Genomic DNA, 22,317 nt, shown 5'->3' on the forward strand with positions numbered 1-22,317 from the left:
TCTCCCAGGCTCTGTGCCTTTCAGAGCTGCCCTCCTCTTCGTATCAGATCTCACTTCGCTCTCCACCACAGGGCTCTGATTACCACACCTCCATTTTTTTTTAATTAAAAAATAATAATAATTTCCACAGTTCATTCATATACCTATCAGAAGTGAGTGCAAGTCCTTTAGTGTGGCCAGAGAGTTCTTTCTGAAGTAACAACAACAGTGATAATAAAACAATCAAGAGTCCAAAAAAAAAAAAAATGCTCTCCCTAGTAAAAACAGTTGAGTGTCTCAGGGGGGCACCTGGGTGTCTCCCCTGGTTAAGCATCAGACTTTCGGTTTCAGCTCAGGTCATGATCTCAGGGTCCGGAAATTGGGCCCAGAGCTGGGCTCCACAGTCAGTGGGGAGCTTACTTAAAATCCTCTCTCCCGTTCCCTGGGCTCCTCCCCCCACTCAGGAGCTCTTTCTCTCTAAAATAAATTAATCTTAAAAAAAAAAAAAAGAGTGTCCCTCCATCACATATTTCAAGACGTTCCAACTCCTGTCGTGAGCCATCACTGTCGTGAGCCATCACACCTGTTGGTTTTCTTGCCTTTCTCCCACTCACTGCTCCGCTCCCCTGGTCCCTGTCCACAGCAGGCTTTCTCCTGCCTCAGGACTTCGAGCCTGCTCTTCCTTCTGCCTCACAAGCCAAACATGACTACTTTTCAATGCTTAGTTCGGGAACCTCCTTCCCTGAACCTGCCCTCTCACAAACGCTCCACCCCCATGGGCCTCCCAGGCAGGGTGAGACCTTGGAGTTCCCCTTTGCCGTCTTGGTCTGGTGACTGTGATTATGCATTTATAGGATCTGTCCCCCAACCCTCTGCAGTCCTAGGACCACTGACGGTCCTATTCATGTCTGTGTGGCCATCACTTAATCCAGCAACTGGTACAGATTGGATGCCCTGCAAATATTTGCAGAATGAATGAGTAAATCTTATTAGTTGATATTTACGAGTGCTCTACAGTTTACAAAGTGTTTCAGATGCGAAACAATATGGGTAAAAGGGAAAGAAAGATCATGTGGGTCTAGTGGTCATTTCACCGAGTCTCCTGCCAGCTCTGACTCAATTTTTCAATGAGTTACTGTTCTCCAAGGTCCTGCAGGGGTGATACAGCCATTAGGCAAATGTGTTGGTTTTTGGACTTGGACAAAGAAGGCTGAGTTCATATGTCCTGGTGCAGAATGGAATTTGCTTCACAAGCCACACCCCCCTACCCCATCCCGAAATTTGACATCATCACCCCTGGTCTCTCCATATTCCAAATAAGAGCCCTGAATGCTGCCATCTACAAGGACAGGTCAGCAAAACTTACAGATGTTGCCAATAGCCATGCAAAGGGACAGGTAGCAGTGCGTCCATCTGTCCACAGAGGCCACGTCTTGAAAACAAAAGCCTTTTTCCTTGTGGTTCATTCAAGCCTGGAGCTCCTAGGGAGTCCTTCCTTATCCATTTTGAGCACTAAGCCCATCGCCAAGCCTTCTGGTGAAGCTATTGGGAAGTGGTGAGGGACAGGGGATTAGGGTCACGCAGGAAGAGGACTGGCTTTGAAGCAGCTCCTGAGGAGGACCTCTCTGCTGGGGGCCCCAGAGAAGCTAATGGACTGATAGACAATGGGCATAATCCCAGGCCTGTCTACTGTCCAACTGCTCCAGGTCCTTTAGGGACCTGTGGGCCCCCAAGACCATGCAGTGCCAGCCTGAGAAGTCACTTCTGTCACCCACATTCTGCCTTAGGGATTGTGCCAAGATCCCTCCTCTCTGTCCCCGTCTGCTTTCCTTCCAGGATTCACATCCCATTTCAGCTTCATCTCCTTTTGGCTCCAATTCTGAGTCAATCTCCACAGATCACCACTTGATTTCCAGCCGGCAGTCCCAACTTCAGCGACCACCGCCCTGCCCCACTCTCCCCGACCTCACTGCCCCCACCACCCACCTGTGCCTCCAGCACACGCAAGGGCAGACCTGCCAGTCTCTGCTCCTGGCTTCCCGTGCTGTAACCCAGTAAGAGGCTGTAGATTCGGGAGACTCCTCATTTACTGCTCTTCCTTCAGAAACCCCTCTGGCCATCCCCAGTCTGTGTCGTTATCAGTCCTGCCCGAATTTCCGTCCTCGAGCCCACTCACTCCTGAAGCCCACTTCTAAGTGAACACCATTGATGGCAGAGCCCTGGAGTGGAAAGACATGACATGTATTATAATAAACATGCCGCTCTCAATAGGAAGAAAAATACTGGGAAGGTATTTACCCATAGGTTTGAGAGAAGAAATACTGTCTCCTTTGTAGGATACAAAATAAAATAACAAACCGCCTTATTAGGCATTAGCCAGAGGCAGAGGGCCTTGGGCACATCCTACCATCAACCCCATGAGTTGTTGGAGTTACCTGGTGAACAAATTGAACAGATACAGAGTGGTGGGCTCTAATGAACACACACAGATGCCGCTTGAATCCTGTACATATGGCAGCCTTTTTCCAGGCACTTTGTTTCCTTTAGCCCCAAAGTCTTCCTGATATTTCAGATTCACGCTGTGATTTTTTAGTAGAATGAAATTACAGCAGCTCAGAATTATATCAATAATTATATTCTGCTCAGATGAGAATAAGTGTGTTCCAAACTGCTAGCAGGACCTCTAGCAACCATCAGGAAAGCAATTTCTTTGTGCCAAATAATTAAGTAGAGCATTTTAGCAAAAAAATTAAGAGGAAAGGCTGTGTGTGAGCTCACTCAGACTGGAGGAATTGTACCTCTGTCATCCAACAGGCCAGACTTAGGTCTCTGAAGCCTTAGTTCTTTTCTTTGCAAATTAGAAATAATGCTACATTAGCATATGTAATTGTGATGATTAAACGAGGGGTGCATTGTTACATATATTGCAAATTATATCAGGGAAGATGGCTTAGGAGAAAAGTCACAAAATGAAAGATGAAAACTCTTAACTGGGGCTCCCTGGGATTCCGTGGGTGGGAGACTGGGTTACTATCCACAAATATTAAGATTTTCTCTTTAGTTCCAAGAGCAAACTTCCTCTTCAGTCCTTGACTCTGGAATTGGCCACGCGACTTGCTTTGGGTTATGAGATGTTAACTGGTGTGACTTAAGCTTGAAGAAGAGCTGCGGGGTTGTTCTTGTCTTCCTCTGGCTCTGTTATTGCCCTGAGCAAAACTCTGTGCAGGCGGAGCTGCCTGGCAGGGAGGGTGGGGGAAAGAAGCATGAATCAGAGCCCAGTCACAGTGAGCGGATCTCCGTTGACTGTAGAAGCATGTGCAAGCTCATTAGAAGTAAGACCCTCAGCTGACCCACAGAGCCATGAGAATAAGTGATTGTTATTTGAGGCCACTGAGTTCGAAAGTGGTTTGTTTGCAGTAATTTTGTGGCAGTAACTAACTTTCCCCCTCTCTACATAGGATGACCATGTATCTCCATTTATACAGAACAGCCTTGGTTTATGTCTGTCTTCGTGTCTCACCTAGTTTACATTTTCCTAGTCTTTTTTCTTTTCTTCCTTCTTTTAAACAAATCATTGCTATTTGTTGCACTGAACTAAGCTCAGATGGGTTTGGTAGACCTTGACTTAGAACTTCTGCATGCTCTATCTACTTCTGCATGATCGATCTCCTGGAGTTGAAATGAGGGCACTCAACAGAGACCCATGTTAACATATGATTAAATCTGAGAGGTGGCCAAAACAACACATCTTTCTTTTACCGACCTTCCCAGGCAGAATGTAACTAACACTTGACAACGTGCAAGTGACTTGCAAATAAAGCAAAATGTGCTTGGTTCCTAGCAGCTAAGGATAGCTAACTCTTTCCATCTCTGAGTGTCCCTGGGAGAGAAGCTGGAGCTGCTGTTACCGGTCAGCTGGTATACCATCCAGTTGTGGCAGGACCTCAAGGAAGCTGGCAGGCTTCCCAGAGCTCCTAAGTCACCAGTTGGAGGGGAGTGTAAAAACTGGCAAAATACAGGCTAGATAGAGATGAGGAATGTGCAGGAAATAGTTTGAGAAGCCTGCTTTAGAATGTTTAAGGAGAAGAAGAATGTTAACTATTTCTAATGGTTTTATGTGACATGGTTTTTTTTTCTTTCACTATTAATTATGTTGGCACAAAGATCCCCCAAATTGCATAATTAATGCAATATACCATATAAATTTCTGTTTTCAAGAAAGTTAGTTATGCTATGTCACATAATGCTTGCAAACATTGACTTTCCACCCTGGAGAGCTGCTGTGGTATCACTGACCGCAGGGAAACGAAAAGACCAACTGCACTGAAAAAACATCAGTATCCATTTCAACACTAATTAAGGAGGCAGTGCCCGACCACCATGATTTAACACACAAAGCGGCAGAAGGTGTGTTTGTGATCACTGTATGAAGCATGACTTTGAATTTAGATCAAGTCACCATTCAAATTAAACCGGCTCTTGTTTTGTTCTGCGTTTCTCTGTGCACATACCGAATGTGAAACTATGATGGTTCATGTGTTGTCTCTATGAGCAGAAGTTCGCAGAGTGTTCAATGATTCTAGTTTTATTATATTAAAAAAATACTTCAAATGGAAAGTCATATTATTTCAATAATTAATCTTTTTTAAATTCATAAAATCAAGGTAAAGCTATTTAAATGTTACTGCAAATTCAGTTTAAATGTTCATCATTAAAGATCAGATTATTTGTCTTTACAAGGTAATGTAAATATAAGATTAAGAAACTTGCATGACAGAACCTGGCTTGGAGTTGGCTGTAAGGCAAACAGAATTAACAATACTATTCATAGACATTGGAAACTAATACGATGTTTTATGTCAATTGTGCCTCAGGAAAAAAAAAAAAAAAAAAAGCCTTTCAGATAAACTGTAGGGATCTACCAATCAAAATAAAAGCTGTATTGTCAAAATGTAAAAATAAATGCATACACATGGTATGTACAGAGCTAATGTTGAATATTTTTTTAAAAAATCAATTTATATATGTCCATGGTGTTTGCTCCCTTTCTTTAATTAGATTTTGGAAGTGTTTGAGCCTCCTCAAAACATAGAAAATCTGAATGACTCAGCCCCTCCTGTGACCTGGCTCCCTTGGGTTTGAGTGTCACCCTCACCAAATCAGCCATGCGTGGGGGTGTGGGAATTTTCTGGAAAATGCTGGAAAATTAAGTATCTAATTAGTATCTGTTAATACTCTCTATATGCTAGACCCTGGGGTAAATATTTTATATGCATTTTCTTATTCTATCTGGTTAACCACTGTATGTGTAGGTAGTAGTATTACTTTTATTTCACAGATGAAGAAACAGATTCACTGACTTGTCCAATACTACAGGTTAGAAAGTTGTAGAGCCAGTTTTCTCATTCTGGGCATTTAAATCTAAAGCTGTGCTTTTATTCACTGTGCTATATTTCACTTCATAATCTCTAAATTTAGTACTATCTCAACTTTAGGAAGTCATTCTGAGATGTTAACGGAGCTTAATCAAAGCCCAAAGTTTATCTGGATCCTGAAGTTTCTAGGAATTACTGAAAAATTCTGGAAATTAAAGGAAGACAAATGTGCGATACACGCATTCACAGATGCATCCAGATGGAAACAGTGTGGCATTGTTGTAAGGTGCAAGCTAAAAAAATAAGGATTCCAGAAACTGATCCATTTTACCTATGTGTACTTAACATATGAATGAAGCCAATAATTTAAATCATCAGAGAAAGAATAAACTGTGCACAAAATGAGGCAAAAATATGACCTATCAGGTTAGAGTGATAATTCACAACACATGAAATTTTTAATTTTAAATTCTGGATGCATTAAAGGCATACATTATCTATTTAATGCATATTTATGAAACATCACTATTACCTAATGCTACATGAGGTAACATTAACTCATATCCAAAATAGTTCTTATATCAGTTTTGTCACGTCAGTTCTCCTTGAGTCCAATTTTTTTATTCAGCAAACATGTGCTAAGCACTTTTTCTGGGTCATGCGATAGGATTACAAAGTTAAAAAGCACCGTCTCTGCCCTTAATTACCAACTGTGTTTCTCATGGTATCCAGTTCAATTCTGGTCTACAAAGAGTTTTGAACAAAATACTCATTGATGGCCAAGAACTTTGCAATACTCTGAGCACAGAGTAGAAGAAACAGAGGAGGAGGAGAAAAGGGAAGGAACCAAGAAGGAAGGAAAGAAGAAAGGGAGGGAGTGGGCCAGGGTTGTTCCTACATTTAGGAGAAGTATATTCCAGTCTGAAAGATGTACAAACAAATCATGTCACTATAATACGACAAATGCCAAAAAGGGTGTCACGGCTGACTGCTAACGATGCACCAAGGAAGGGCCTTTGGGGGGTATGGGCATCTCAGGAAGACTTCCTCTGAGTGGTAACGCTAGAGCAGAGAGAAGACCCGCAGAAGTCAACCCCCAGATTGAAGTCGGTATGTCTTGAATACATACCGAGTTGGTTGAACAAACAATGATTGGTTCATTGAATGGATCAGTAAGTAAGTGGATAGAAGGATCAAAAACACCTAACGTGTGATGTCTAACCTTTAGGCTTTTAATTCGCCACTGGAGAAGAGAAGCAGAAGCACAGGAACTCAATTATTCCTCCAAAACAGATCTGAAAAGAGAACTTCTCTGTCAGAGTGCTTTAGGCAGCTCGGAACAGAACGCAGGAATGAAGCAAGGCATAGACCAGCTTCTCTCTGGTTCTTCTGCAGAGGAAAAAACAACACCCCTGGGGTATGTTTCCTTTGCTCCCAGGACTCTACCCCAGCCCAACTCCATTGTGACACTAGAAATGTAGATTTTCCACGTATCAGGCAATACTGTGACGCTAACTGAATGTCCCTACCACTGAACTCAATTCTGACCCAGAGATGGTGTCGTTGGATTCCACGGGTTCAAGGCTCTGTCCCCCAAGATTGCCCAACACACACCCCAACCCCAAAGCTGGTAGTCACCTGTGCTTCTGACAGATTAGGCTATAAATCAGAGGTTCCTACAACCCCCTCCCAGGGTTCAATTTAATTTGCTGGAGTGACTCACAGAACTCAGGAAACCAGTTTAGTAACTAGATTACCCATTTATTACAAAGTGTATTAAAGGATATCACTGACTAGCCAGATGAAAAGAAACATAGGGTAAGGTCTACAAGGGTCCTGAGCACAGGAGTTTCTGTCCTGATGGAGTCTGGGGTACACCCTGCTCCAGTCCACAGATGGTTCCCCAACCTGGAATTCTCTGCATCCACCTTTCTGGGTCTTTATGATCACATAGGTATAAGTGATTAAAACATGGCTATTAGAGGTGAACTCAGTCTCCAGCCCCTCTCCCCTCCCCGGAGGTTGGGGGTGGAGCTGAAAGTGTCAACCCTCTAATCCTGGCCGGTTTCCCTGGCAACTGCCTCCCTCCCCACATATCCTGGGGAGTTTCCAAAAATCACCTCATCAACATAAACTCAGCTGTAATTGAAAGGGGCTTGTTACAAACAACCAAAGTCACCCATTTCACCTTTATTGCTGTGGTAGCTATTTCAGGAACGGGATGACAAAACAAAATATTCTAACAGAGGTGCCCCTTTGGCTCTTGTATAGGAAGTTACAAGGGTTTTAGGAGCTGTGTGCCAGGAACTGCGGAGGAAGACCCAAAGTCCATTTTTTATTCTAAGCCCCACGGTCCGGTCTTGGCTTTCTTTTTGTGGTCAGGAGATGCTGGTAAAGCCTCAAGCATCACATCCTTACACATTAATTTCAAGACAAGAGAAGGGCTTGTGAAGCACTTCACAAGTGAAGCACTCTTTTTACCAGAGTGGGAGGAAAATCTTTCGGGAAGTTTTCTCAAGAATGCTTTCCTCAGTTCCACTGGTCAAGAATATACCGTATGGCCTGGCTCCGTCGCAAGGAAGGCTGGGGGAAAAGGCATCTGGAGTGTCACAGAGAGAACGATAGAGGACGGGTCCGGGAAAGGTTGTGGGCTCTGCAGACAATTGTGTCTGCGCATGAGTTAAACAAACACTAACGAGAATTGCCCATAGCTCTGTTGATGTTCTATATGCTAAGGGATGCATGTGAACATCAGTCCCTAAACACGAAGAAGTAATAATAAGTCTGTAACTTTTACTATCTCTTCATGCTTCTTCCTTTCTCTTTTAAATATCATATTCAGGAGGCACCTGGGTGGCTCAGAGGGTTAAGCCTCTGCCTTCAGCTCAGGTCATGATCGCAGGGTCCTGGGATGGAGCCCCGCATCGGGCTCTCTGCTCAGCGGGGAGCCTGCTTTCCCCTTTCTCTCTCTCTCTACCTGCCTCTCTGCCTACTCGTGATCTCTCTCTGTGTCAAATAAATAAATAAAATCTTTAAAAGAAAAATAAATAAAGATCTTATTCATAGCGATGCAGAAAACACATTTTCTCTTTCTTGGTCGGTACCTCACATCGACTCCAAGGAAATTGCTGATGCTAGAAAACTGGAACTGAGAGAGGGTGAACATCTATTTTCTGCGGGTTCCTTCCTAGGTGCCTGTCACACATCATGTCCCTGCGTGGGTAAACGCACCTCATTCGACAGAAATTTGATGTACACTGTGGCTCACTGGGTCAACTACTCGTCTCAAGTCAGAAAGCCGAGAGATGGCATAGCCCGGTGTCCGTCTTCGGCTTGTCCGACTCTGAAGACCATCCCTCCGTTAGAACATCTACATATCTGGAGGGGATGTCATATGGGTTTGAATGCACCGGGCATCCCTCTCTTATAAGCACTCCTGCTCAAAAAGCTCAGCCCTGACAGTAGGCAGGACATGTCTCCTTTAAGCCCACTCTTGCTTATTAATTGATGACATCACTGAGCCTCACGCTGTGGCGCCCATTTTCACAGCCCAGGAAATTTACACGGATTGTGCAATGACAACCATAAATCATTGTCGAAACAACTCTGAGAACAAAAATACCAGGGGTTTGCCTGAGGTTTGCAGAACCTTTCATCCGAAAGATTACGTAATTTGTTTTGAACCTACACATTCATTATTCATTCAACAGATATTAACAGAGCACCCACCGGCATCGTGCTCTGTGCACTCGTAGCTGTTGATAAATGCGAACTGCTGATCTGCCTTTGATTCAACACATATTTCCTGATTGTCCGCCATGTGCCAAACAATGTGATAGATTCCCCTTGGGTGAAGAAAGGAAGCCAAACCTGGTCCCCGCCCTCCAGAACTCTGTCACTTGAGAATTGTCCTTCAGTTGCTCCAGGAAGAAGAAATGTGTTCTGCCTTTTTTGCCTCCGGTAGAAGCAGAATGACACGCGTAAAGTCAGAAAATAGGTGCTGGTATTTTTGTTTTCACCCTGTCCGGATGTATTCTCCACCCTTCTTTTCAGTTCTCTGTGCCACAGGAGGCCAGATCCTGTGGCCTGTTTAACATGAGCTCCGTTGCCTGGTATCATCGGGTCTGAGACACGAGAGGCACTGGTGGCAAACTGGACCGGGAAGAGGATAAGACACAATTCTGGTAATTTCTTCTCTGCTCCCTCCTGGAGTCAGTATTGTGTGTCTGGGAGGGGCTGTGTGACCCTCTGGACTGGAGCTCCCACCTGGTCACCCCCTCCCAAGTTCCTGGTGGGTGTCCTCCAGAGTTCCAGTTTCATCTGGCTCCAGGAACCCTGTTTTCCTTTCGTCCTTTGGCCGTGGGACGGACTGCCTCCTGCTTACTCTCTAGTGGTCCTTCCCTAGTCTCGGGGCACCTAACTCACTCTGCCTTCTTTGTTCGCCTGGCACACACATCTATAAGGGGTCCCTGTCCTAAAAATTCCCTTCCTGTGAACCATCTGGATCAAATTCTATTCCTTACTGGGACCCTGGCTAATCAGAGTATCAAAGCTGATGAACATTTAGAAATCTTCTGATCTCTCCTTTTCATTTTACAGGTGCAAAAATCAGGTCCCCTGAGAGAGTATCACTTGCCCGAGGTCCCTCAGCCTGTGGGAAGAATGAGCCCCAGCTCAGCTGCCCCTGCAGCCAGCGTTTCCGGACCTGGATCCCAGACCACCTCTCCGTGGAAGGCTGGTTTTCTCCTTGGGGTCTGACCTTCCAGACTTCGGACAATGGCCCCTTCTGCAAGCTTTTAAGCTTGCAAGCTAAGGGCATGAATGAACTGAGTCCTCCCCGCAGAGCTTCATTAATTTTAAGGCAATTTAAGATTTCTGAGTCATAGGTTTCAGTCATTTAGACTTTCCCAGCTGGTACTGTGCTTGCCCACACACATTTTTCTTTCAAGATTGCATCTGTGTCTAGATGTGTGGCTCTGCCCACTCCTCATCAGCGTCTGAGAGCAACGGCCTCATAGAGCGATCCATGCCGGGCTGTGCTTTTTCCATTTGCATGTGCATTTTAGTCTCTGCATGTCTTTAGTCTCTCATCTTCATGGAATTAGCAGTCTGCAGCTTGATCCAGGCTCGATCCACCGGAGACCTGCCCAAGTCCAAATTCTATATCCAACACAATGTTTTACCCAGCCTCCCGAGGAAACTCATTTATGCCATATGGTTGACTCCACTCACTGGATAATATTTAGCAACTTGATGAACAAGGACTGAATCATATCTTAACCATCTTGGCCAAATATTGTTTTATATGGCAACAGTATTAGTAATATATATATTTTATTTATTTATTTTTTTTACATACTAGCACTTCCTGCTACGCCCACTGAAAATTAAGAGCTAGACCTCACTGGAAGTAGACTGCACAATAAAAGAGTTCTCGCTCATTAGCGATCTTCAATTCAATATTGCATTGTATGTATGATACATTCAGAATGTCTGCTTTTTCTTTTCCTCCAGAACAGCTGCTGGGATTGAGCAACAGTCTCCCGGGGTAACGCAGCAGGGAATCCTGGGGCATTTCCCAGACACTGAAAACAAAGGCTACGTATCCATGGGGAGGACAGGGCTCGAGCTGTCTCCCTTCCACCAGGGAGAAGTCCCAAATTCTCAGGATGTGGGGAAGAATATTAGCAAGCCTCTGTGTGGGGCCCCCTCTGTGTGTGGCTAGGTGATCTTAAGAAAGTCACTTTCAGTTGTTTAATGGGGAGCATAAAGAACACCCTTTATAAACTGTGACAGTGGGCAAGCGCTGGGTCCATCAGTTATAACGCGCAGGCACTGAGTAAACCTTATAGACGCAACCATGAGTAAGATGTAATCCATGCTTTCAAGGAACTGACGAGTCAAAAATAGGAATAGATGCAGAGGTCATCTCGATGAAATACGGCTTGGCTAAGATAGAGCTGTGCACAGTGTAGAGACTCTTAATTCTACCTGAGAACTCCTGAAAGATATGGCACTCAAGATGCATCCTAGCAAGATTTACGAAGATGACAGGGCATTCCACAAAGTCAAGACTAGGAGCATCGGTTTACTGGAAAATTATTGCATTGCACAGAATGACTTAAAAATAAGTCGTATTTATCACTATTAGAAAATATTAGTTAGTACTACAAATATCGGTAATTTCTGAACATCGAGAAGGGGATTTCGGGGAGAGTCTTCATGCTACGGCAGTTGCGGCTTCTCTGCCCCGACCCCCATGGCAACTACTGTGCCCATCTCCATGCGAAACTTTTGCTGTAAAATGCTGAACTTACTCGAATTAGGAGAAAGGAATCATCCTACTTTATCTATATTCTCCTGAGTATGCAAATCCCTAAAGAAAGGAACAGGTTCTCTTCATTCTCCAAGAAACATGTGCTGCTTTCCATGACCTAGGGACGTTTTCTGTGGCAGCTAGGTTACCAAGGTTTGAAAAATGAATGATTAAAAACTCCTGGTTGGAATACAGACTGTTAGACAAAGAAGGGACTTGAGTATCATTTAATTTCATGTCCTATGTTACAGATGAGGCAACAAAGCTTTAGGGAGAAAAACCGTCTGGATCACAGACCCCTGATAAATTAGGGGCAGAGCAAGAGCAGATGCGAGGTTCCCTGAATGGTGTCAAGGCTCTTCTAAGGGCTGGATGAATTCTAAAGCCTCTAGACCAAAGCAATCATGGTTGTCTTGATGGAGTTTCACTCTCTTGACTTGCAGATGTACCCAACACTGCGACAAGGAGGAAGAAAGAGAGGAAGACTGGTCCTTGCCCTCAGAGAGTTCCTGATCCCCTGAGAAAGTCGTGTTCACTTCCTACAAACATGACAGATTAATCAGAATTCATTATAAAATCATTGTTAATTGATGTTGTGCACATCAGGAAAGAAGATATTTCCTTAGCAGATCTGTCAGAAGGGGAGCCTAAGATTCATTCAGCCTATTTAGCAAATATTCTCTCATTATCATTTTTTAATTTTGTTTTGTGGGAATTTTTTGTTTGTTTGTTTGTTTTTGGTTTTGGTTTGTTTGTTTGTTTTCTGTTTTTTTTTACTCCTATGGATAAGTCTTCCGGGAAATTGCTTTAGCCGGCTGCATAAGATGACTATACTACATTGTTCTGGTTTTCTATTACTGAGTAAAAAAACTAAACTGATACTTAACGCTATAAAACCACCACAATTTTATTAGACCACGTTTTTGTGGGTCAGGGATTTGGAAAGATGGCGTAACTGGGGCATCTCTGTGGTACTCTCTTGGGTACTGCTCTGGTGTGGAAGAGTCAAGTCAGTTTCATTCTTGTGTCTGGAGATTCTTCAAGGTTTGTTGGAAGGCTTGGTTCCACTGGGGTCCTTTCCTCTACAAGTAGTCTGTAGGGCCTTTCTGTGTGGTTTCTTCAGCAGAATAGTCAATGGGACTTAATGCATGGTAGCTCAGGGCTCCAAGAGCCCAAGGAGGAAGCCTCCAGTCTTTTCAAAGGTAAGCCCTGGGTCAGGTCACACATAATATCCACCATTCTGTATTGATCTATGGAGTCTGACCAGTCCACATTCAAGGGGAGGGGAATGAACTTTGCCTCTCAGCAAGGGGAGTGTCAAAAATGTGTGGCCATCTTTAGCTGGCACATTTATCTTCCTACTGTGTTACTTCATGTGTGCAAGAAAATCTTGGTGATTTATGGACCAAGTAAAAGTGTGATAGAAAAAAATGAAAAATCTCAGATGGGAAAACAGGACAGTGTATGAGAAGCTTCTGCCATTAAACTGAGAGTTCCTATATGATCCACTGTGCTCAACCCAGCAGCTAGCACGATGCTTGACACATAGAAAGTTATCCATCAACAGAACTGAGCTAATGGACAGACATTTGTTACTATATTTCTTGTTATGTGAGTGAATTTCTCACACTAAACCTCCCAGGAAAGGTGCCAGGGGAATCTTATTGCAAAACTGGCAGTTTATTGGGTTGACAAAGAGAACATTCAATTAAGGAGATTTTCAGAACACAATGGAATCATTTTAGTTGTGAAATGTGGACTTAAAAAGCAATCATTTAGAAACATCCATAAAGTAGTTGAAGACTGGGTGACACCGTGCAGCCCCTTTCGCTCAAGCACAAACAGCACGTCCTGGATGGGGACAGATGTATAGAGGCACAGACTGATTTGGGTCAATCCCAGGTCCCTCTGCCCCACTTCGAGGCCCAGGCTCTTTTCATAACACTAGATTTCTAAGAGAACATCACTCGTAGATTGACTTACCCAGAACACAATGATAATAGCCAACATGTGTCCATCGCTGTTCTAGCACTATGAGTATAGAGGGATATAAAATATGCCCCTAAGTCTCAAGGACCTCCATGTCTCCAGATTGGGGCATTGTCTGCCCATTCTTAGAATCCAGAGAAATGTTCATGTGTCTCCAGGTAGATCAAGTTAGTAGGGGACGGAGAAGCTGAGATGTCTCATTACCTAGCCACGGAGTCATCGTGTCAGAGGGAGAAATCCTTGGATATTAGAAGGATATCCGTTCTACCAGTGTGGGTCAACACCTTTTAGCTTTTACCCCTTCCAGTTAAACATAATAATCTCTATCCCAAGATTCTGATATATCACCCCAGAGAACACCAAGGCAGACCACTTCCATGGGGTGCCTGGGTGGCTCAGTTGGTTAAGCATCTGCTTCAGCTCAGGTCATGATCTCAGGTTCCCGGGATGAAGCCCCTTGTCAGGCTCATTGCTCAGCAGGGAGCCTGCTTCTCCCTCTGCCTCTTACCCCGTTTGTGCATTCTCTCTCTTCTCTCTCTTTCTCTTTCTCTATCTCAAGTGAATAAATAAAATCTTTTAAAAAATAAATAAAATAAATAAAATGGCTCCCAATCATCCCTGCCCCCTGGTATTCACATTCTTGTGTAACCCTCTTCTATCTTTTTGGGGTGGCCCTGGCAGTTTGCTTCTAATGAGTAGAATATGGCCAAGTGATATGGGATGCCACTTCCAAGATTAGACTAAAAAAGGTTGTAGCTTCCGTCAGGCTTGTCTCCTCTGTCTAGCCCTTCTCAAATACTTGCTCTAATGAAGCAAGCTGCCATACTATGAACTACTCTACGGAGAGGCCAGTGGCCAAGAACTGAGAATGGTTTCCAGTCAACATCAACTGAAGAAATAAGACCTTCAGGCCAACATATAAGGGCCTGAATCCTGCCAGTAACACCATAGTGACCTTGGAAACAGAAGCTTTGAGGAGCTGTTGTAATGCAGGGATAGATAATACAAATGTATAAAAGAAGAAGAAGAAAATTCACTTTCTTGGCTTAACTTATTTCACTCAGCATAAACTCCTCCAATTCTGTCCATGTGGATGCAAAATTGGGTCATAAGGAGTAGCATGGCGGACATTAGGAGAAGGAAGGGGAAAATGAAGGGCGGGGAGTCAGAAGGGGAGACGTACCATGAGAGACTGTGGACTCTGGGAAACAGACTAAGGGTTTCAGAGGGGTGGGGGAAGGGGCAGGGTGAGTATGGTGGTGGGTATTAAGGAGGGCACGTATTGCATGGAGCACGGGTGTTATACACAAACAATGAATCATGAAATGCTACATCAAAAACTAATAGTGTACTGTGTGGTGACTAACATAATAAAAAGAAAAGAAGAAGAAGAAGAAGAAGAAGAAGAAGAAGAAGGGGGAGGGGGAGGGGGAGGAAGAGGAGGGGGAGGAGGGGGAGCAGGGGGAGGAGGAGAAAAAGAGAGAGAGGCACCAGGAACGCACATACACTGAGAAAAAGGCCACAAGGAGACATAGGGGGAAAGTGACCCTGTCAGGAGGAGGTCTCAGGAGAAACCAACTTAGCCAACACCTTGATCTTAGACTTCCAGTCTCTACAACTGCGAGAAAACGAAATTCTGTCGCCGAAGCCACCTAGTCAGTGCAATTTGGTTATGGTTGCCGGAGCAGACGAATACACTGTCTTTTGACAAGAGCACAATCAAGGGCTTCAGCAGGCTGAGTGGGTCCACAGTGGGGTGGAAAAGTCAGAAGCCGTGGGCTCGGCCTCGTCTGAATTTGAATTCTCTCTCTACCCTGTACTAGCCAACAAGAACACCTCTTCCCTTTCCTTTCTTTGAAATGTGATTAATCATGCCTATTTTACACTGGGCTCTTGAGGAAAATAGGAGATAGTGTTTGCAAAGAGCTGGTTATAAACTAAACACAGAAAAAGCTACTCATTTCCTTCTACCTTTTCTTCCCTCCCCTCGGGAAAGCCCAGATCAGTAAGAGGGCCAGAGAAGCCTTTTTGGAGCCTGAGGCAAAAGGAAACATCACAGACTCTGATTTATTCTTTCTTTAAAATCTGGACGTATTTTTCATTGTGGATTTTTTTCCCTTGATTTTTATTTATTTATTTTTTTAAATATTGCTTTAAAGTACTATTTCTCTTGATTACTGAGGTTTTTGGTGTTCCTTTCCGTTTTGTACCTGAGACAAGATCTTTACCCTTCTTTCTTAGTTGGGGCCCTGGTTACATAAATCACAAAGGAAGCCTCCTCTAGCCTGAAAGTTGATTCACATCCTTCTGGGATTGTCCCTACCTTTGAAATAGCCCCATTCCTGAGTCCAGCAGGCTGCATGAATGACACCAGGGTCTGACTCTTTCTTGTCATCTGGAGATAAGGCCTCCTGACATATGTCAGGGCCTTTTTTTTTTTTTTTTTTTTCCTCTGAGAGGACAGAGGAAGGGGCCCTGCAAGGACAGAAGATGATGAGCGACGTAAAGGATTTCCAAAATGTGATCCTTTGTCACTTTTACCTGAGGAATTTTAGTGAACGTTAAGAAAAGGAATGGGCCCAGCCAATGGAAACCGAATTGAACTTTGGACTGGGATTCCCAGCGGTGCCTTTGGTCTTTACACCAGTCCCTGATGTGCTGTCTCTCCTCACCAGGCTGACAGCAGCTCAAGGGGAGGCGGGGGGCCTTAGTTTACCTTCAAGGGTATTGCCCAGGGCAGGGTCAGTAAGGGCAAGCAAGCGGAGGAGGCAGGAGAGAAGCAGGGGAGCAAGTGAAGGGGGAGGGGAAGGGGGCCTGGCAGGACTGAGTAGTGACGGTGGTGGTAGCTTTGTGGTAAGTAAGGGCCAACCTGAGCACGTCATCCACATCACTGAACCCTCATGATGGCGGCCATTTTAAAGAAGCAAAAAACTAAGGGTTAGGGATGTCCTGGAACTGACCGAAGGCCACAGAGCTCCTGAAGCTCTAAATAAGGGCTCACTCAATGTCTTCTGGACCTGCCTGCTGAGGGACAGTCGTTTGACTTTTGCACTGAGCTCTTTCCCAGAGGCTGTTTCCTCAAGTCTGTCAGGGATCAAGCCTTGTGGTCATTGAGCAACCCTGGGGCCCACAGAGAAAGTGGCTTACTTCCCTGTGGCAAAACCCCCTAAAAGTCATATTTATTAGCAGGATCTTTTATCATGCAAATGAACAGAATGACCCCTAGGTCCTGGGGCACCACTCACATTTATAAGGGACTTTATTTCAGCAACCTTTCCTCCAATGTACAGGCTCAGGACCCTGCGCCATCATTTTCTCAATGTCGGGTGAATTGTCAGGAACCAACCATCCAGTGTCGAGCAAGCCTCAGCCTTCAAGTTCCGGGACCCACGGCGAAGGAGATAAAATTTCATGTTTTCTCCAGAGATAGCAAGGACGCTGAGATAATTTTTAATTGCCTACCTAGAAAAAATGTATTATGAAGTCGGTGATTTGTTTACATTTTATATTTTATTAACCACCAAAGCATTCATGCATATTTGAAAGCGAAACCCATGGACAAGCGTGAGATATATCATGTTCCCACCCCCCACCCCGGAGTCTGCTGAGTGGACTTCCCCACGTGGGGCTCAGTCCCCATCGCCCGGCGTGCTCTGCTCCAAACCCACCTGGCAACAATCCAGGGTTCGCAAGGTGGAAACTGCTCTTCTTCTATTGCTATTCTGTTCAGACATACTTTCCTCGGTTGCAACTTTCTGGTTTTCATCACATGAAATCTCATGCAAGGACCCACACCATAGGATCCAAAAAGGGCTTTAAATTTAAGATAATACGTGCACAAAGTCGGAAGAAGAGAGAGGAGGCGCACAGAGGAGGAAAAGGGACAAAAGGAAGGAGCCGCGGTGGGAAGCAGAGCTGGATCACAGAGCACACGCAGGCTGTGCCATCAGAAGGACTGGTTTTGGGCTTAGTCCCCGGCAATTTCTGTTCCTTGAGACTTACTTTCTTCTTCCAGAGCTGATAATAAAATCTCCTTATGGAGGTGCTGTGAGGATTGAAGGGGACAAATCTGTAAGCTGGTCTCTAAGTGGGCAAGCCTGTTGCACATGTTAATTCTTAGGAACCTGAATCTGAGCAATCAGGGCCATCCATGGCCATGTTGTTAATTGGCTGAATTGGAGCCCAAATGGGAAGAAAACTCAATGCACCATTGTTCGGACATTGGTCTCCTGGTGACCAGCCTGTGTCCCCCTCCCCCCCCCCCCCCCCCCCCCCCCCCGCCCCCGCCACTGAAATTTGGATCTTAAAAGCTGGAGGGGGACTGAGGCAATCATCTTATTTCTCCTCTTCCCTCTCTCAGCAAAGTATTATTACCTTTACGCCGAGAAGGGAAGGAAAGTTAAGTTCCCTTCAGAGCCCTCCAGCCTGTGGGGCCTCCTCCTATCCTGTATGGAAACACACCCAGGATTTACCCTAATAGCTTCAGGCTGAGTTCCTCTGGACAGAAACCTAGCACTCTAATGACTTGTAAATGGAGACCACCTCCTGGAGGGGTCGGTTTATTTTACCTGCTTTCACTTTTCTGTTCGCTGCTCAACAATGGGTAATAGGATCATAGACCATCAGCAAGACCCAGAAAATTCCCAGAAGCTGGAGTTCCTACCCTCCTCTTAATGTGAATATCAGTAACACTTCTCTTCTGCTCATTTCACTGTTGAGGACTCAGAGCTATTTTCCTGTGTGAGAAGAAGAGCTTACAAAACCACGGCTTGGGAGGAAAATGTTTCCTACATGGCAATTTCTTTAGTGTTTATACATTGGACCATTTATCCAAACAGAAAAACACATCCCTTACCTTGCCGTGATAAAATGAACAAGAAGTCACTTTTTATTAATTTATTTTTATGTATTTTTTTTAAAAAAACTCATGACCCTGAGATCAAGACCTGAGCTGAGATTGAGACGGACACTTAAATCACTGAGTTGCCTGGGTGCCCCAAGAAGTCACCTTTTAACAGGCACTCCTAGGAATCATCTTGTAAATAAACAACCGCTTTCTGGGCATGAGTGGCTTAAAAAAAATTGAGAAAAGAAGTCACATTATGGGAAGGTTTTGAGTTGGCCATTCAACCCAAAGGTTTAGAACTCTCTAGAATGCCTGATGACAGGCAACATGATGTAGTCAAACATCAGAGTTTCAGAAGGAACTCATCGCCCTGCTCCTCTTCCTCCCCAACACACACACATGCACACACACACACACACACACACACACACACACACCCCTGCACGGTCACCATGGAAAAAAATTAATTGATCTATCTGGGTCCTGGTTCCTTCATCTGTAAAGCGAGGATAATGATACTCATTTTGAAGCATTGTGTAAGAACCAGAGAGAAAGAAAGTCATACTCAAAAGGCATAATTAAATATAACTAACATTAAAGTTAGTAATTGAGAAGATTCCAAAGTAATGGGGCAATTTATGGCATAGAACCTAGAAGCAAACCACAGGCCGCATTGCCACTGAAAATGTATCTCCCAGCCCCGACTGCACTTAAACCCTAGGGTCACTGGAAACCTGGCGAAATGCTTCTCCAGTGGGTACAGCAGTGGACAAGTGCACCTTCTTCCCTGGATATTCCCCTTCCTCCTTACACAAAGAACAGATGAGAGTAGGAGTTCGAGTGGTCTACTTCTTGAATTCCAGCCCCATGAGTCTAAACTCCACACTCCACATCCAGCTGGGAAAACTGCTCTGAACACCTCCAGGGCTGTCATTCACAGAGACCTCAATGGAAACAGACTGTTCTGAAGTCATGGGGTCCACAGTCTGAACATCGGCATAAGGTGCATTCTCTACAATTTGTCCTGGAAGTTGGTCACAAATTTTTGAGCCTAGCTAGGTTTTGCTGTATGAGCTGCTTAAGAAAGCTGAAGGTCATCACCTTTGGTAGACTTGAAGTGATACAGTCATCTTAGGAATTGTTTTCAAAAACCATTGATCGAGTTAATAAACACAGCCCTTAGCTTAAGAATTCACACCTCTCAGGTATTTACTACTACATGCCTACTAAATGGATGAACTAATGAGCCTTGACATAAAGGAGTGGGCAGTTAAATTCATTGCAAAATGGAGAATATTCTGGAAAGCATGCACAGCAGGCTAATAAACTAAGACGACTGGATTTGATCCAGTCTGGATTAAAGTAGATGGGTTAACAAGGGCCTCCCTTCTCTAAATTACCGTTTTTTTGTTTTTTTTTTTTTAAATCATAGCTACATATGGTATGTAGCCATTCCTACCACTGTATGTTTAACAGCTCCCACACATCTTTCTGATACTCTAGGCATTTTATCTATTTTATCGATTATTCCCATTTTTAAGACAATTTTATTTATTTGTTTGAGAGAGAGAGCATGAGCAGCTGGCAGGGGCCCAGGGAGAGGGAGAAGCAGACCCTCCCTGAGCAGGGAGCCCAATCAGGGGTTGGATCCCAGGACTCTGAGATCACGACCTGAGCTGACGGCAGATGTTTAACTGATGGAGCCATGCAGGCGCCCGTATCTATTATTACTATTATTAATCATTGCATGCTGGATTGCTCTGCAGATGTATATTCTAATCATAATAAAAGTAGGAATAGAAATAATAATAATAACTCTTTCCACTACCTGCAAGACATTATACTTGTTGCCTTATACACATCTTCCAGAATTTTCATGTGTTAGATAATAATTTTACTGTATAGTTAAGATATTCTAAATTCATCCAACGCCATCTGGCTAAATAGTGCGTGAATGAGAAGTCCCACCTAGATCTTCTCACTACTTGCTTCCCCCCCCCTCCCCCATCTGACCAGGAGGACTGTTAATAAGCATAAGAATGTTGAAAGCACTTGGTATAATTATCTAATTTACCCTGTATGGCAGTAGCTTCCAAAGGACATGAACCTGGCCTTGGAGAATGAGGAGGAAGTAGTCACTGCATACTTCATATCAGAAGTAATAAATACACTATCAGTCATGTAAGCATCAGTTCCACACCACTATCAGTATATAATTTTCTTGATCTCTCTAGCTACAGAGCTCTCTCTTTCCTGGGAAGCTCGCTGGAATGTTCTGGAAAGCATGCACATGATCTGCAGCCTGATTTTTCTAAAACCCCAATCAGACCCTGCCACTTCTCAGTTTATCGCCAGATTTGACGCTGTATATCCCCGCTACCAAGAAGAGCATGGTCTCTAGATGGCCTTCCGGTCCCTTGGCATTCTAATTTCAACCCATCTGGCCAGCTGCAGGCCTGGCCCCTGCTCCCAAACTGCCAATACTGAAGCGTGGTGAGTCAACTAGAGATTTCAGAGGATCCCACTCCCCCACTCCTTTGCTTCTGAACATTTTTCTTTCTGCCTGAAATGTCCACGAGGATCTCTTATTCATATTATCTTATGGCTCATAGAATTTTTCCAAGGCCCACCAAGACAGCACATATATATTTCTATATCATTGTATCTTCATAGCCAGTGTCTGGCACGTAGTAGGCTTCAGTAAACATTTGCTCTGGATTAGTTCAAGGTAAAAAAAAAAAAAAAAAGGAATTACATTTTCTGGGAAAACTCCCTGAAGTCCAGGAAAAGTTGTTTCTTCCTGTATGCTCCCTTGATATTCTAATTGCCACATTGTTATGCAATGAAATGATGTATTTCCATGCCTTCTCTGGGGCTAGACTCTGAGCTCCTGGGTGGCAGAGACCAAATCTTACTCATATGTGGGTCCTTAACAACCAGCACAGGGCCTGGCTTATAGGAAGCCTGCATAGATTTCCTGGAATTGAAAATATCATTCTAAAGCAATCACGTGAGCTGAGCAGGGCGGGTGTTACGCTTCTCATTTTACAGTTGAAGAAACAGGGACCCAGGGAGGAAAAAAGTCTTGACTCAATTTTCATTTGAAATCAGAGGCCCAGATGGGACTGGGACAATGCTCCCAGCCCCTCGTTATAATAAAGCAGTCTTGGTGGCCACTGTAACGGAGGAGGCCAGTGCCTTTCTAACCCATCTGCAGAGGCTGCTTCAGGTCTGCTCCCGAGACGGACACAAACACTCCAGTGTCTTCAGGCGACAGAACTGGATTAAAGGACTTTGCTTGGCAGTCACGGTGATAGTCTGCGAGAACTCATGAACTCCCATGGGGCCAGGGGCAGAGTCCTAGGTAGGTTTGCGAGAGCACTACGATGGTGAGAAGTGCCAGGACCCACAAAGCCATTTCCTGACCTTCTTTGCAAACTCTGGCCCTGTGGTGGCCTTCTGTCTACTCCTCCATGTCCTCTCTGGCCAGCTTCCAGGAACTTCTTATCTCTAGAGTAACTCAGCTGCACATAATTATAAATAGGCCCCCTTTCTACTCAAAACAGTCCTACTGTGGACAATAAATTGTATGGTCCCCTGTCCCTCCTGTGTTAGAAAATATGCATACGTCCATATAGAAGCTCAGAGGACTCCAAGAATCTTTTAAATCACTTTTCCCAGTCCCTTGCTTTTTTCTTTCTTTCCTCTTTTTTTTTTTTTTCTTTTTTTTGTAAGATGTTCATCCACAACCATATTGCTTTTGGTTTCCCAAGATATACCAGTTTTCAGGCCTTGAGACCCAAGCCTCTGGA

This window comes from Mustela nigripes, chromosome 7 (assembly GCF_022355385.1).
Source record: "Mustela nigripes isolate SB6536 chromosome 7, MUSNIG.SB6536, whole genome shotgun sequence".
Taxonomy (NCBI): Eukaryota; Metazoa; Chordata; class Mammalia; order Carnivora; family Mustelidae; genus Mustela; species Mustela nigripes.